Source organism: Triticum urartu, chromosome 2, assembly GCF_003073215.2.
Source record: "Triticum urartu cultivar G1812 chromosome 2, Tu2.1, whole genome shotgun sequence".
Lineage (NCBI taxonomy): Eukaryota > Viridiplantae > Streptophyta > Magnoliopsida > Poales > Poaceae > Triticum > Triticum urartu.
In genome coordinates, this window is record NC_053023.1 from 604,060,779 (window position 1) to 604,074,709 (window position 13,931).

Genomic DNA, 13,931 nt, shown 5'->3' on the forward strand with positions numbered 1-13,931 from the left:
GTGAAATGGAGTACGTTTCAATGGTGAACATCAATATGTTGATCATATCTACTATATGATTCACGCTCGACCTTTCGGTCTCAGTGTTCCGAGGCCATATCTGCATATGCTAGGCCCGTCAAGTTTAACTTGAGTATTCTGCGTGTGCAAAAACTGGCTTGCACCCGTTGTAGATGGACGTAGAGCTTATCACACCCGATCATCACGTGGTTTCTGGGCACGACGAACTTTGGCAACGGTGCATACTCAGGGAGAACACTTTTATCTTGAAATTTAGTGAGAGATCATCTTATAATGCTACCATCAATCAAAGCAAGATAAGATGCATAAAAGATAAACATCACATGCAATCAATATAAGTGATATGATATGGCCATCATCATCTTGTACTTGTGAGCTCCATCTCCGAAGTACCGTCATGATCACCATCGTCACCGGTGCGACACCTTGATCTCCATCGTAGCATCGTTGTCGTCTCGCCAATCTTATGCTTCCACGACTATCGCTACCGCTTAGTGATAAAATAAAGCATTACAGCGTGATTGCATTGCATACAATAAAGCGACAACCATATGGCTCCTGCCAATTGCCGATAACTCGGTTAGAAAACATGATCATCTCATACAATAAAATTTAGCATCATGTCTTGACCATATCACATCACAACATGCCCTGCAAAAACAAGTTAGACATCCTCTACTTTGTTGTTGCAAGTTTTACGTGGCTGCTACGGGCTTAGCAAGAACCGTTCTTACCTACGCATCAAAACCACGATGATAGTTTGTCAAGTTGGTGCTGTTTTAACCTTCGCAAGGACCGGGCGTAGCCATACTCAATTCAACTAAAGTTGGAGAAATTGACACCCGCTAGCCACCTGTGTGCAAAGCATGTCGGTAGAACCAGTCTCGTGTAAGCATACGCGTAATGTCGTTCCGGGCCGCTTCATCCTACAATACCGCCGAACCAAAGTATGACATGCTGGTAAGAAGTATGACTTATATCGCCCACAACTCACTTGTGTTCTACTCGTGCATATAACATCAACGCATAAAACCTGGCTCGGATGCCACTGTTGGGGAACGTAGTAATTTCAAAAAAATTCCTACGCACACGCAAGATCATGGTGATGCATAGCAACGAGAGGGGAGAGTGTTGTCTACGTACCCTCGTAGACCGTTCGCGGAAGCGTTATATCAACGCGGTTGATGTAGTCGTACGTTTTTACGTCCGACCGATCCAAGTACCGAAAGCACGGCACCTCCGAGTTCTGCACACGTTCGGCTCGGTGACGTCCTCGCCTTCTCGATCCAGCAAGAGGGGCGAAGTAGTAGATGAGTTCCGGTAGCACGACGGCGTGGTGACGGTGTTGGTGAAGAACAATCTCCGCAGGGCTTCGCCTAAGCACTACAAAAACTATGACGGAGGATAAACTAGAGGGGACGGGGTTGCCGGCACATGGCTTGGTGTTTCTTGATGTGTCTTTGGTGCTAGCCCTGCCCCTCTATTTATATGTTGAGCCTTGGGGTCGAAACTTGGAGCAAAAGCCTCCTCAAAGTCGGTTTTGCCCGAAAGGCAAGAGTCCTTCTCGGACTCTAGGGCCAGACGCCAGGGTTCCCGGCATCTGGACCTAGACGCCAGGGACCCTGGCGTCTGGCCCCTGGACTCCGCAAAACTTCCTTTTGCGCTTTCCAAAAACCTTGTGGGCTTTCCCCTTTGGCCCAAATAAAGTGTTCTCGTACCCAAACATTTCGGGAAACATCCGGAACCCTTCCGGTGACCAAACACTATTATCCCATATATCAAACTTTATCTCCGGAGCATTCCGGAGTTCCTCGTCATGTCCATGATCTCATCCCGGACTCCGAACAACATTCGGTCATCAAAATACATAACTCATATAGTACTATATCATCAACGAACGTTAAGCGTGCAGACCCTACGGGTTCGAGAACTATGTAGACATGACCGAGACACCTCTCTGGTCAATAACCAATAGCGGGACCTGGATGCCCATATTGGCTCCTACATATTCTACGAAGATCTTTATCGGTCAGACCGCATAACAACATACGTTGTTCCCTTTGTCATCGGTATGTTACTTGCCGAGATTCGATCGTCGGTATCTCAATACCTAGTTCAATTTCGTTACCGGCAAGTCTCTTTAATCGTTCCATAATAGATCATCCTGCAACTAACTCATTAGTTGCAACTAGTCATCGACCCATGCACCTGCATGGGCTAGGTTGCGAATTGTTATGTTTTTTATCAGTCTTTACTAACAATTGCAATGACGTAATATTTTGAGAACATGTCCTACTGGAATGATGGAAATGATGATCTCACCAAACCTACACACTTGAAGCCGAATCAGTTCGCTTCAAGAATAATATTAGATGAACCATGTTGCCACATGGATTTTTTCATAAGAAAATGGTTTTCCTTATTAAACAATGTCTTGATGAGAAACAGCAATATAACTTCTTAATAGTAGGACAACGGTACGTAGTGCTCGTATCCGTCCCTGTAATTTCCCGAGAGACACCATTTGTTCACTTGGCATTGCATGATGCATCAGTATTGCTGCACCTCGACTCTTTGCCGCCGCTAAAGAACTCCTGCATTGTGTTGTCATTACACATCAGCCCGACAAAATTGTCACCTCCCGTCATTACATTATGATAGTATGCATAAAATGATAGTAGTGATCTAGTGATTGAACAACCATCTAATCTTGATTCACAGGCCCATCTAATTATTTAGCTACACCCAAAATAATCATTTATAGTGATTTTCATGTGACATTGTCTCCTCTTTCATTCATGTGTAATTAGTGATGAAATTAATGAAACATATCGAATTGCTTGGAAAAAAGACTAAGATAACAAAATGTAGTATAAAACCATTGTGTTGTACATGCTTTTATGCTGAAACTAATGTGCTAGAACTGCGTTCTACTCACTTCGTGCAATATCTAAGCAATAAAGGGATAAGTCAAGAAAAGAGATAAATCAAACTCGATGATAAATTGGTTGATATTTTCACCTCTTCCCTAGATGCGGGTTAGAAGACCAAATAATTAATTGATCAGAAGCACGTCATGCCATCCAAAGGAAATACTAAATGATCAAACTACTAATTAAATCTAAGGCTCTTCACTCTTCTATCTAGAATTTGTCTAGTGGTTGACATACATCAAGCATCTTTGGCGAGTTCGACTGAACAAAAATTTGGGCTGAATGAAATCTTAATGTTCATCTATCTATCTTGTGTGCTGACATTGTAGGGTCATTAATCTGAACATGTTAAATTTGTGTTCTTTTTTACAGAGTCACCTTCCATGGTGGCTCCTCGGTCATCATTGTGTTGAACTATTATATGTTGTAGTGGGCGTAGCAGTCACTATTTTATATCACAATCAGTAAGTATGATTTCCTGTTTAATAACTTCATGGCATGCTAAGTTTAAATGCTCTAGCATTTACTTTTTGAGTCTTGATCCCATGGTTAATTGTACTAACAACTCAAAGTGTTATCATTATATTAATGAAAAGGATAACACTTCATGGTTTTAGTAAGAAAAACAAAACAAAACAGTACATCATTTGTGTTCTTGTATGTCACCTACTACTAAAGAAATGGAAATTGCACAATCTACTGGTCTCAATATTTAAAACTTCCAAAGCTAAAAGACGAAATTTTCAAAAGGAAGCTTCTCTAACCTGGTGTAAGCAATGATGCTGCTTATCAAGAGAAAGAAATCTCGGCAGTGATCCCATGCTAAGAATGAGCTTAGTTTTGGACCAACCATCGTACTGCTTCTTTCTGGGCCGTGTACCACATGATATGTAGATAGATCAACATTATGAACATCCATTTGGTGCCTCTGAGACACCTCACAACTGGTCAAACAACAACTTGCAGCTGGGCGTCTCACTAAAGAACAGACTCTTGTCCATCTAGGTGAAAGCCAAGGCATGGACAGAATAATCCTGGAAGCAAAACAATCATACAAATTTTTTTTTGCGGGAAGACAACCATACAATTTAGAAACCTGATAGAAAATAGATTATAATATTCAGGGGATAGACTATGAGGAGAAGAACAAATCTGACAAACAAACCTGAAAACGGGACGTGTAGCCATGAACCATTTAGGAATAGAATCTGAAAAAAAAAGAAATCAGTTCCAAGTATATAATATGATAAAGCTAACTGATCTGGCTGACCGTTCCTTGCAAATAGCCAATATCCTAATTCATCAAGTATTGTTGGCAAGTAGAAAACAAAAAACTAACCACGTGATGCAGGATCTATAAATTTCTAGTTCAAATTTTTTTCCAGTACTTGTAGAGTCGCAAACATAGGTAATCTTGTAGGTATATATGGTAGATGTATACACCACTTAAATATATAATGTCTCCTACGGGGTGCAGAATATCTGAAAAAAGAAAAATATGAATCAAGTGTATAAATATCTAGAGATTGAGCGATCAGAAGAAATTTATGGTCCTACAAAAAGGAGAATACATACGTATCAATGTGATATTGTATAGCTCTTGCTGTTGTGCTGTTTGTGTGCCTGAAGTCTTGCAGCTCGCCTCACGCCTCATATTAGCAGACCGCTCCAAGGTGCCGAGGAGCAGCAACACCACCAGCTCTCCCTGTCGAGGAGCAGTACCGCCGGGCCTTCGAGCACTGGAGCACCCTATAACTGGTCGATGACCACCACCGTGATATTGCAAACTAACCACGTGCTGCAACAACTATAAATTTCTAGTGTAGTCACAAATATAGTAATCTTCTTCTAGTTATACATAGTACATGTACACCACTTAAATATATATTCTCCTGCGGGGTCCAGAATATCTGAAAAAAGAATGCATGAATCAAACGTATAAATATCTAGAAATTGAGCGATCAGAAGAAATTGATGGTCATATGGAAAGGAGAATATATACGTACCAATGTGATATTATATAGCTCTTGCCATTGCGCTGTTTATGTGCCTGAAATCTTGCAGCTCGCCTCATGCCTTCTATTAGCAGACCACTCAAAGGTGCCGTGAAGTCTTGCAGCTCGCCTCACGCCTCCTATTAACAGACCGCTCAAAGGTGCCGAGGAGCAGCAGCACCATCAGCTCTCCATGTGGAGGAGCAGTACCGCCGGGCCTTCGAGGCCTGGAGCAACCTATAACCGGTCGATGACCACCGTGCAAAATAAAACATGACCAAAACACCTCAACTCGGATGCAAACAGTATATACACACATGTTTCTTTTATTACATTATATTAATATTTCTCCAATGCACGCATGCTATGCCTAATCAAGAAAGATCGTGTGCAGACTGGAGATTCAACATATACCTACATCAAGAGTTATTCATACGGGCACCAGGATTGTTGTTGCATACTGGCATGGCGCCATACACATGCCAGCGATGAGAAGCAACAGAGCAGTCGGTATTGGACTCGGCACCGCCAGTATTGGACTCGCAATAAACCCAGTCTGGTGGATGAACAATTTTCTTTCGGATGAGCCAATATGCATCGGTAGATAACTATACGTGATTAGTTGTGCCACTGTAATAGCAAGAATGGTTCAAGTAAATATGCATGTGACAAATCAGCATAGATAAATCAGCATGTGTGATAAGAGAGAGAGTAACTAATCCATCAGATCTTGGTCAAACTCAGCATAGAGAAATCAGCACGTGTGATAAGAGAGAGAGTAACTAATCCATCAGATCTTGGTCAAACTCTCCAGGGACTAAAGATTTGAACGAAATTGCATATGAAGCCATGAGCTATCATGGACTGTTGTCTCCTTGGCTCCAAATCACACAAATAAGCAATACCTGTACATGTAGTGCCATGGAAACAACTCAGAATTATACGGTTTCATCCAATCAAACTGGGGCCGCTAGTGCTGTTGAAAGAACAGTTGAGGGATAGTCGATGGAGTACCGTACCTTGTGATGGGTGGATCAAATGGAGAGCCAGCGATGTAGGCTTCAAACTGGAAGGCATCGTTCCTTGGTCGTGCTCTATCCGGAGGAGGGAAGAACGATCAACTGCCATCGATCGGAGGTCTTGGACAGTAGAAACCATGGAAGGAAACGGAGGCTGCTAGGTTAGATTTAAACCTCTACCATAACAATTTGAGAGATTTGGCTCTCCGGAGAGATATACGCGAGAGTTTTATCCCTTTTAGATAGTTATTGGTCAGAGATGGTTAGAGTTGGGTCGTGGGAGAGACACGCGTACGTGACAATTTTGGAGAGATTGGGAAATTCTGGTCGTGAGGGTATCCATGACTTTTTTATTGGGAGATATCCGGGAGATTCTTTTTTCTTTTTTCAGAGAAACATGAGAGATTGGATCTGAACCATAGTTTTGGCCGTGAGGGACATATCAATGAGATTTTTTTTCTTTTTGGCCGTGAGGGACATATCAATGCGATTTTTTTCCTTTTTTGAGAGATACATGAGTTTTTCTTTTTTTGGGAGATAGTACATGAGAGATTGGATCTGAACGTAATTTGGGCCATGAGGGACATATCAATGAGTTTTTCTTTTTCTTTTTTGAGAGATCCATGAGAGATTGGATCTGAACCGTAATAACTCGGTCCCACCAGATTAACGGCTCATAAAATCTAATTAATGTGGGAATTTCTAGGAAGTTAAGAATTAGTATAGGTATAGATACATGCTTTCAAGGCTTATAGTGATGTGCATTACCGAGTGGGCCCAGAGATACCTCTCCGACAATCGGAGTGACAAATCCTAATCTCAAAATACGCCAACCCAACAAGTACCTTTGGAGACACCTGTGGAGCACCTTTATAATCACCCAGTTACGTTGTGATGTTTGGTGGCACATAAAGTGTTCCTCCGGTAAACGGGAGTTGTATAATCTCATAGTCATAGGAACATGTATAAGTCATGAAGAAAGCAATAGCAACAAACTAAACGATCAAGTGCTAAGCTAACGGAATGGGTCAAGTCAATCACATCATTCTCCTAATGATGTGATCCCGTTAATCAAATGACAACTCATGTCTATGGTTAGGAAACTTAACCATCTTTGATCAACGAGCTAGTCAAGTAGAGGCATACTAGTGACACTCTGTTTGTCTATGTATTCACACATGTATTATGTTTCCGGTTAATACAATTCTAGCATGAATAATAAACATTTATCATGAAATAAGAAAATAAATAATAACTTTATTATTGCCTCTAGGGCATATTTCCTTCAGTGGGCTGCGCATGTTAAAAATGAAAGCCTAGACGGGGCAGCCCAAAACCACGTCCAACACTTGCCAAAACTTCGTCCCTCGTTTTCTCTGTGTTTCGCACACTCGACATTGTGTGGGCATTTTGACTGTGCATCATATGAAGATGTGCTATGCATGAATGTTGATCAGCATGATGTTAACTGGCTGATAGTTCCATTTTCGACCATGTATAAAACCTCCAACATGATGTTAACCCTGTTTGAAAAGGCCGTGTTAATATAAATGCTCTGCCTCTGAAAGTTGCAGTTTCTTATCTGAAACTGAAATTGCAGTTTCTTATCTGAAACTGAAACTTGCAGTTTCTTCTCTGAGAATCACATTGTCTGCACTTTTATACTCCTATGAAACTACATTTTTAAGTGCTAAAAATAGATATCTAGAATTCATAAAATACTTCATATGCTCAATACTGCAAATCTGAAATTCAAAATACATTCATATCTGAAAGTACTCTCAAAATACACAACACAAAACACAATTCACAACCTACAAATACTAACAACCCTAAGCTCCTCCTGACAATTCACAACCTGCCCGACTATTGGGCTGTGGGGGAAGCCCCCTCCTATTCCTCGGCGGCAGACAGCTGCCCCGTGAGACGATGTGAACGGCGAGGGAGACGATGGTGGGGAAGCGTCGTCGGGCCAACTGCTTTTCTCCTCTTGCAGTTGGGTTCGGTCGACGAAGACTCCACCGGCTCGCTCTGGCAAGACACCCTCACAAACGGCACCTTGTAGATGCTCGATCCTTCAATCTATGGTGGATGCTCCATCTGGGATCGATACTCCCACCACCACTCCCTCACGATCAGATTCGGTGAATCTGTTTGCTCCATGGCCCAGAGGAGCAGCTCTATGTACTCCGGCGCGACTCCCTCCGGGAGTATCGCCGCCTTTTCGCTCTGTTGCAGATATTTGGCCATGGATGTCGCCGTCGCCGCTAGTTGGTCCTTGTTGTCAAACCAAGGATGTATCTCCAACATCCTAGCTAGCTTCACAGGGTCGCCATCTGCGATCCTCACATATCAGTTGTACTCCTCCATCGATCTACTTCTCCACAGTACCTTCACTCACCGGCGGTGGTTTTTGAATGGAAAAGGAAAGGAGCAGCGCTGGTTTTGGATTAGAACGGGAGAGGAGCGACGCTGGTTTTGGACTGGAACAGGAGAGGAGGGGTGGTGGTTTTGAAATGGAAGAGGAGAGGAGCGGCGCTGCATTTAGATTGGAACAGAAGAGGAGCGGCGGTGGTTTAAGAGGAGAAGAGCGGAAGAGCGGCGCTGGTCTTGGAAGTATTTTTTTGTTGTTTTGCGTATTTTGGGTCAAAGTTTGACCATGTACTGTATTTGACAAGCAAAATGTGAATGCATGTCACCAAAAATTGTATCGTTTGGTTTGTATCTGAATGTACTTTCAAATTATATTATTTTTGCAACGTATAACATATATTTTATGTGTGAAAATCATGGTCAATTATGACCCAAAATAAAAGGGAGACTAGTTAATGTGGGGTCGCCTTCTTAATTGAAGGGTAAATTGATTTTGATTTTGATCCAGTCACAGCGTGCCGGCCCTCTTGTCCAATCCTAAATCGCTGCCGCACGCTCCTCTCCCTCTTCTCCATTGCAAAACCACCTCCTCTCCTCTCCATCATCTCCATTTCCAAACCACCGTCTCGCCTCTCCCTCTTCTGATCTTCTCCACTGCAAACCCACCTCCTCTCCTCTCCATTCCAAAACCACTGTCTCGCCTCTCCCTCTTCTCTATTGCAAGACCACTATCTCTCCTCCGTTTTCTAGATGCTTTGCTCCATCGTGCGTGTGCAATCCATGGATACAAAATTAGTATATTGTATACTATTTAAAAGTCGAGGGCGGGGCTTTTCTTGCGCGGTAGGCGGCGGGGCAGTTCCGCCTAGTCGGTTCGACAGAGACATGAGAAGACGAGGGAGTAGGCTGCTGCAAACGTAGGGCTGTGTGATTTGACAGCGAGTTACTGCTGGACAGGTGGGGCCCCGTGATTTGACTTGCCATTATCATTTTAACTGCGGTGCTACGACCGGCGTGAGTCTCCCGATTCCTGACCACCTCCATACAGGTGCCCCTCCCAATGCTCCACCATGTAGTAGAGGCTGGCTCTTGCATGAGAGCCCACTTCTCCACTTTTTCCTTGCCTCTCTTTCCTCCACATATGCAAAAATGCCATGTAAAGTGCACTATTGTACTTACTTTTACTTGCTCCTATAGGTGCTTAAGCTTGCCACATAGGCATAAAGTCTGATGTGGCAAGTTAATCAAGAAGAGAGAGACTAGTTTGGTGACCCAAGGAAGAAACGGTGCTAAGCGTGTGTACCTAGGTGAAAAGACAATTTTGAGTCTATAGCTAATTAAATGAAGCAAACTTAGCAACACCATTTCATTGGAAGAGGTCACTCCTTGGCAAATGCAATAAATACTAGTACTCCCTGTGTCCCATAATATAAGAACGTTTTTGGCACTACACTAGTCAAAAACATTCTTATATTATGGGACGGAGGGAGTACGAAGAAAGAGATTGAGAGGAGTAAAAAATACACTTATAGCCAACCTTATAGCCAACCTTGTTGTAGTATGAGTGACTAAGTGATGACTATGTATGACATGCCAACATCAGATAGCCTAACGCACCATGTTAAATATCCAAGGGCGCGACTGCGCGAGCGACGCGACGGTCGTGGTAGGCGCGACCATGATACGGGCTGCTGGCAGCCCTTGGATCTGAGATCAAACGGTCGCATGCTAAGTTGCTGAAAATTTGCAGAATAACCCTCCAGGATAGGATATTCACCCATAGGTCTAGAATCACGCCATGCAACCGTTCGATCTCAGATCCAAGGGCTCTTGGAAGCCCGTATCATGGGAGAATGGAAAGCCACTACCCTGTCGTTCGCACGCTGGCAGTTCGCTCCTACTTGTCCCCGCACGTCCTTCAATACTACGGCAGTTCGCTCCTAGTCATCCCGTCCATTCACATTAGGGCAGTTCCACTAATCCTAACCCTCCTCCCAAATCCATGGCGTCCTAAATCTCCACGATCGGCGGTGAGTACAAGGTTAGAACCATCACAGGCGATGAGTTCGACGTCATCTACACCCGTTCTTCCGCGATGGTGAAAGGATGCCTTTCTCGCTTCACACGCATGTTCGAAAACTCAGGTGATGAGTGGGTCACTGGGCTAGATGTTGAGTACACCACAATCCTGGGGCTAGAGAAGGATCTAAATGACGAAGAGAGGAAGAAGCCCGCCGTGATCCAGGTTTGCGTACATAACGTTTGCTTGGTCTACCACATATGCCATGCCGACGTTGAGTGCCAGGATTTTAAGAACTTCCTTAGGGACAAAACAGTGAAATTCGTTACTGTAGACTTTAAGAATGACAGGGATGTCCTGCGTCGAATAGGTCTCGTTGTAGGCAACCCCTTCGACCTCCAGAAGAATCGGCTGGTGTCCTCTCATCAGCCTTCAATGCTGACCCTGGCAGGAGCCATGGTTCATCCTTCGTACGGTAAACTGGAGAAAACTCCATACACGTTTCATCATCATGCATGGCAGCGGAATGTACTAGATATAGACCACATCCACTACGCTGCAATGGATGGCTACCTTTGCTTCAATATCTACAAGGGTTGGATGAAGAGCAACAGCCAAGTGTGCGGTTCAAGCAAAGAAGTAACGGCCAAGAGGAAGAGGGACAAGGACGAAGTCGAGGACATGGACAAGGACTCCGAGTAAGGTGGCAGTGTCATTGCTCATGGTGGTTCTAATGCAGTGTCTACCGGAATAGTTGCAAAGTTTAATTTCAGGTGTGCTTAATTTAATTTGAGGGGTGTGTTGTGCTGAGCCCCCAGCAGAACTATGTTATGTTTCTTCTCATTACTTTAACTCTTCAGTACGTACATACTAGTATTTCTTACATTTCATCTTTTAGTTGGTATAGTACTACCACTCATTTCATCACATTATATACGTACAATATATATGGCCAACATCATATAGCCAGCAGTTTAGTTGTCAAAGAATTTCAGGGTGCTTAGTTTTGTCAAAGAATTCCAGGATGCTTAGAGGGTGCTTGGATCCAAGGGACTTATTTTAGTCTGACTAAAAATAGTCTCTTTAAGAGGCTAAAGTTCCAAACACCCCTGACTAAAGAGGGGCTAAAACTAGTCTTGAGACTAAATTTTTTAGTCAGGGGTACCCCTACTAAAATGTGGATTAGTCCTCTCTCTACTCATTTAACTCCTCTCCTTTAACACATGCGAGTTCTGGATTGGAGGGTTTGGAGGATAATAAATGCTCAGTAACTTGATTTTAGCCTTTTTAGTATTTGGATCCAAGCATGGGTGAGGTGTTGGGGAACGTAGTAATTTCAAAAAAATTCCTACGCACACGCAAGATCATGGTGATGCATAGCAACGAGAGGGGAGAGTGTGATCTACGTACCCTTGTAGATCAACAACGGAATCGTTTGGTTGATGTAGTCGTACGTCTCCACGGCCCGACCGATCAAGCACCGAAACTACGGCACCTCCGAGTTCTAGCACACGTTCAGCTCGATGACGATCCCCGGGCTCCGATCCAGCAAAGCGTCGGGGAAGAGTTTCGTCAGCACGACGGCGTGGTGACGATCTTGATGTACTGCCGTCGCAGGGCTTCGCCTAAGCACCGCTACAATATGACCGAGGTGGAATATGGTGGAGGGGGGCACCGCACACGGCTAAGGAACGATCACGAAGATCAACTTGTGTGTCTAGGGGTGCCCCCTGCCCCCGTATATAAAGGAGCAAGGGGAGGAGGCCGGCCGGCCCCTATAGGCGCGCCAGGAGGAGTCCTCCTCCTAGTAGGAGTAGGACTCCTACTAGGAGGGGGAAAGAAGTGGGGAGGGAGAGGGAAAGGGGGGCGCCGCGCCCCCTCTCCTAGTCCAATTCAGACCAGGGGGGAGGAGGCGCGCGGCCCACCTCTGGCAGCCCCTCTCTCTCTCCACTAAGGCCCATATGGCCCATTACTTCTCCCGGGGGGAGGGGGGGTTCCGGTAACCCTCCGGCTCTCCGGTTTTCTCCGAAATCACCTGGAACACTTCCGGTGTCCGAATATAGCCGTCCAATATATCAATCTTTATGTCTCGACCATTTCGAGACTCCTCGTCATGTCCGTGATCACATCCAGGACTCCGAACTAACTTCGGTACATCAAAACTCATAAACTCATAATATAACTGTCATCAAAACCTTAAGTGTGCGGACCCTACGGGTTCGAGAACAATGTAGACATGACCGAGACACGTCTCCGGTCAATAACCAATAGCGGAACCTAGATGCTCATATTGGCTCCTACATATTCTACGAAGATCTTTATCGGTCAGACCGCATAACAACATACGTTGTTCCCTTTGTCATCGTATGTGACTTGCCCGAGATTCGATCGTCGGTATCTCAATACCTAGTTCAATCTCGTTACCGGCAAGTCTCTTTACTTGTTTCGTAATACATCATCTCGCAACTAACTCATTAGTTGCAATGCTTGCAAGGCTTATGTGATGTGCATTACCGAGAGGGCCCAGAGATACCTCTCCGACAATCGGAGTGACAAATCCTAATCTTGAAATATGCCAACCCAACATGTACCTTTGGAGACACCTGTAGAGCACCTTTATAATCACCCATTTACGTTGTGACGTTTGGTAGCACACAAAGTGTTCCTCCGGCAAACGGGAGTTGCATAATCTCATAGTCATAGGAACATGTATAAGTCATGAAGAAAGCAATAGCAACATACTAAACAATCGGGTGCTAAGCTAATGGAATGGGTCATGTCAATCAGATCATTCACCTAATGATGTGATCTCGTTAATCAAATAACAACTCCTTGTTCATGGTTAGGAAACATAACCATCTTTGATTAATGAGCTAGTCAAGTAGAGGCATACTAGTGACACTCTGTTTGTCTATGTATTCACACATGTATTATGTTTCCGGTTAATACAATTCTAGCATGAATAATAAACATTTATCATGATATAAGGAAATAAATAATAACTTTATTATTGACTCTAGGGCATATTTCCTTCATGAGGCTAGCATGTTTTAGTCCCACTACTTTTAGTCGTGGGACTAAAACGTATCCAAGCACCCTCTTCGTTTTATTTGAGGGGTGGGTTGTGCTGGACACCATTATTGTGACTAGCCTTTTTAATAGTACTATATGCATAATTTGGCGACGAGCGCTCTCTATATGTACCACCTTTTTTTAATTTCAAGTTTTGCTCCATGGCGCAATCCATCGATACTACTGCTGTACAAAAGTATACATTTTTTTAAAAGGCTAGAGGGTGGGGCAGTCTAGCTTGGTCGGTTTCACGAGAGGTGAGGGCCTTTGTGATTTGATGGCTCATTACTGCTGGATGGCAGGGCCTTGTGATTTGACTGCTCGTATAAATGTGCCGACGAACTGATCGAGAAGGAGCAAAGAACTGTGCGGTATACTCAAGTTTTCCACTGGAGTAGTACTGCGACGGAGGAGCACGAAACACGGCAGCCCAGTGCCATATGGCGATAAAAAATGATCTAATTTGCTAGTCATCTAATTGTTAGCATTGTTCTATTCA

General features: G+C 43.9%; 1 long non-coding RNA gene across 1 annotated transcript; it reads right to left on the minus strand.

Annotated features, from left to right (window-relative positions):
- Positions 1-3,752: 3,752 nt before the first annotated feature.
- On the minus strand, positions 3,753-4,385 carry LOC125533760. The gene is made up of 3 exons (XR_007294351.1): positions 4,294-4,385; positions 4,120-4,162; positions 3,753-3,988 (listed from the first exon to the last, which is right to left on the minus strand). It is a non-coding gene; the product is annotated as an uncharacterized LOC125533760 (long non-coding RNA).
- Positions 4,386-13,931: the final 9,546 nt, after the last annotated feature.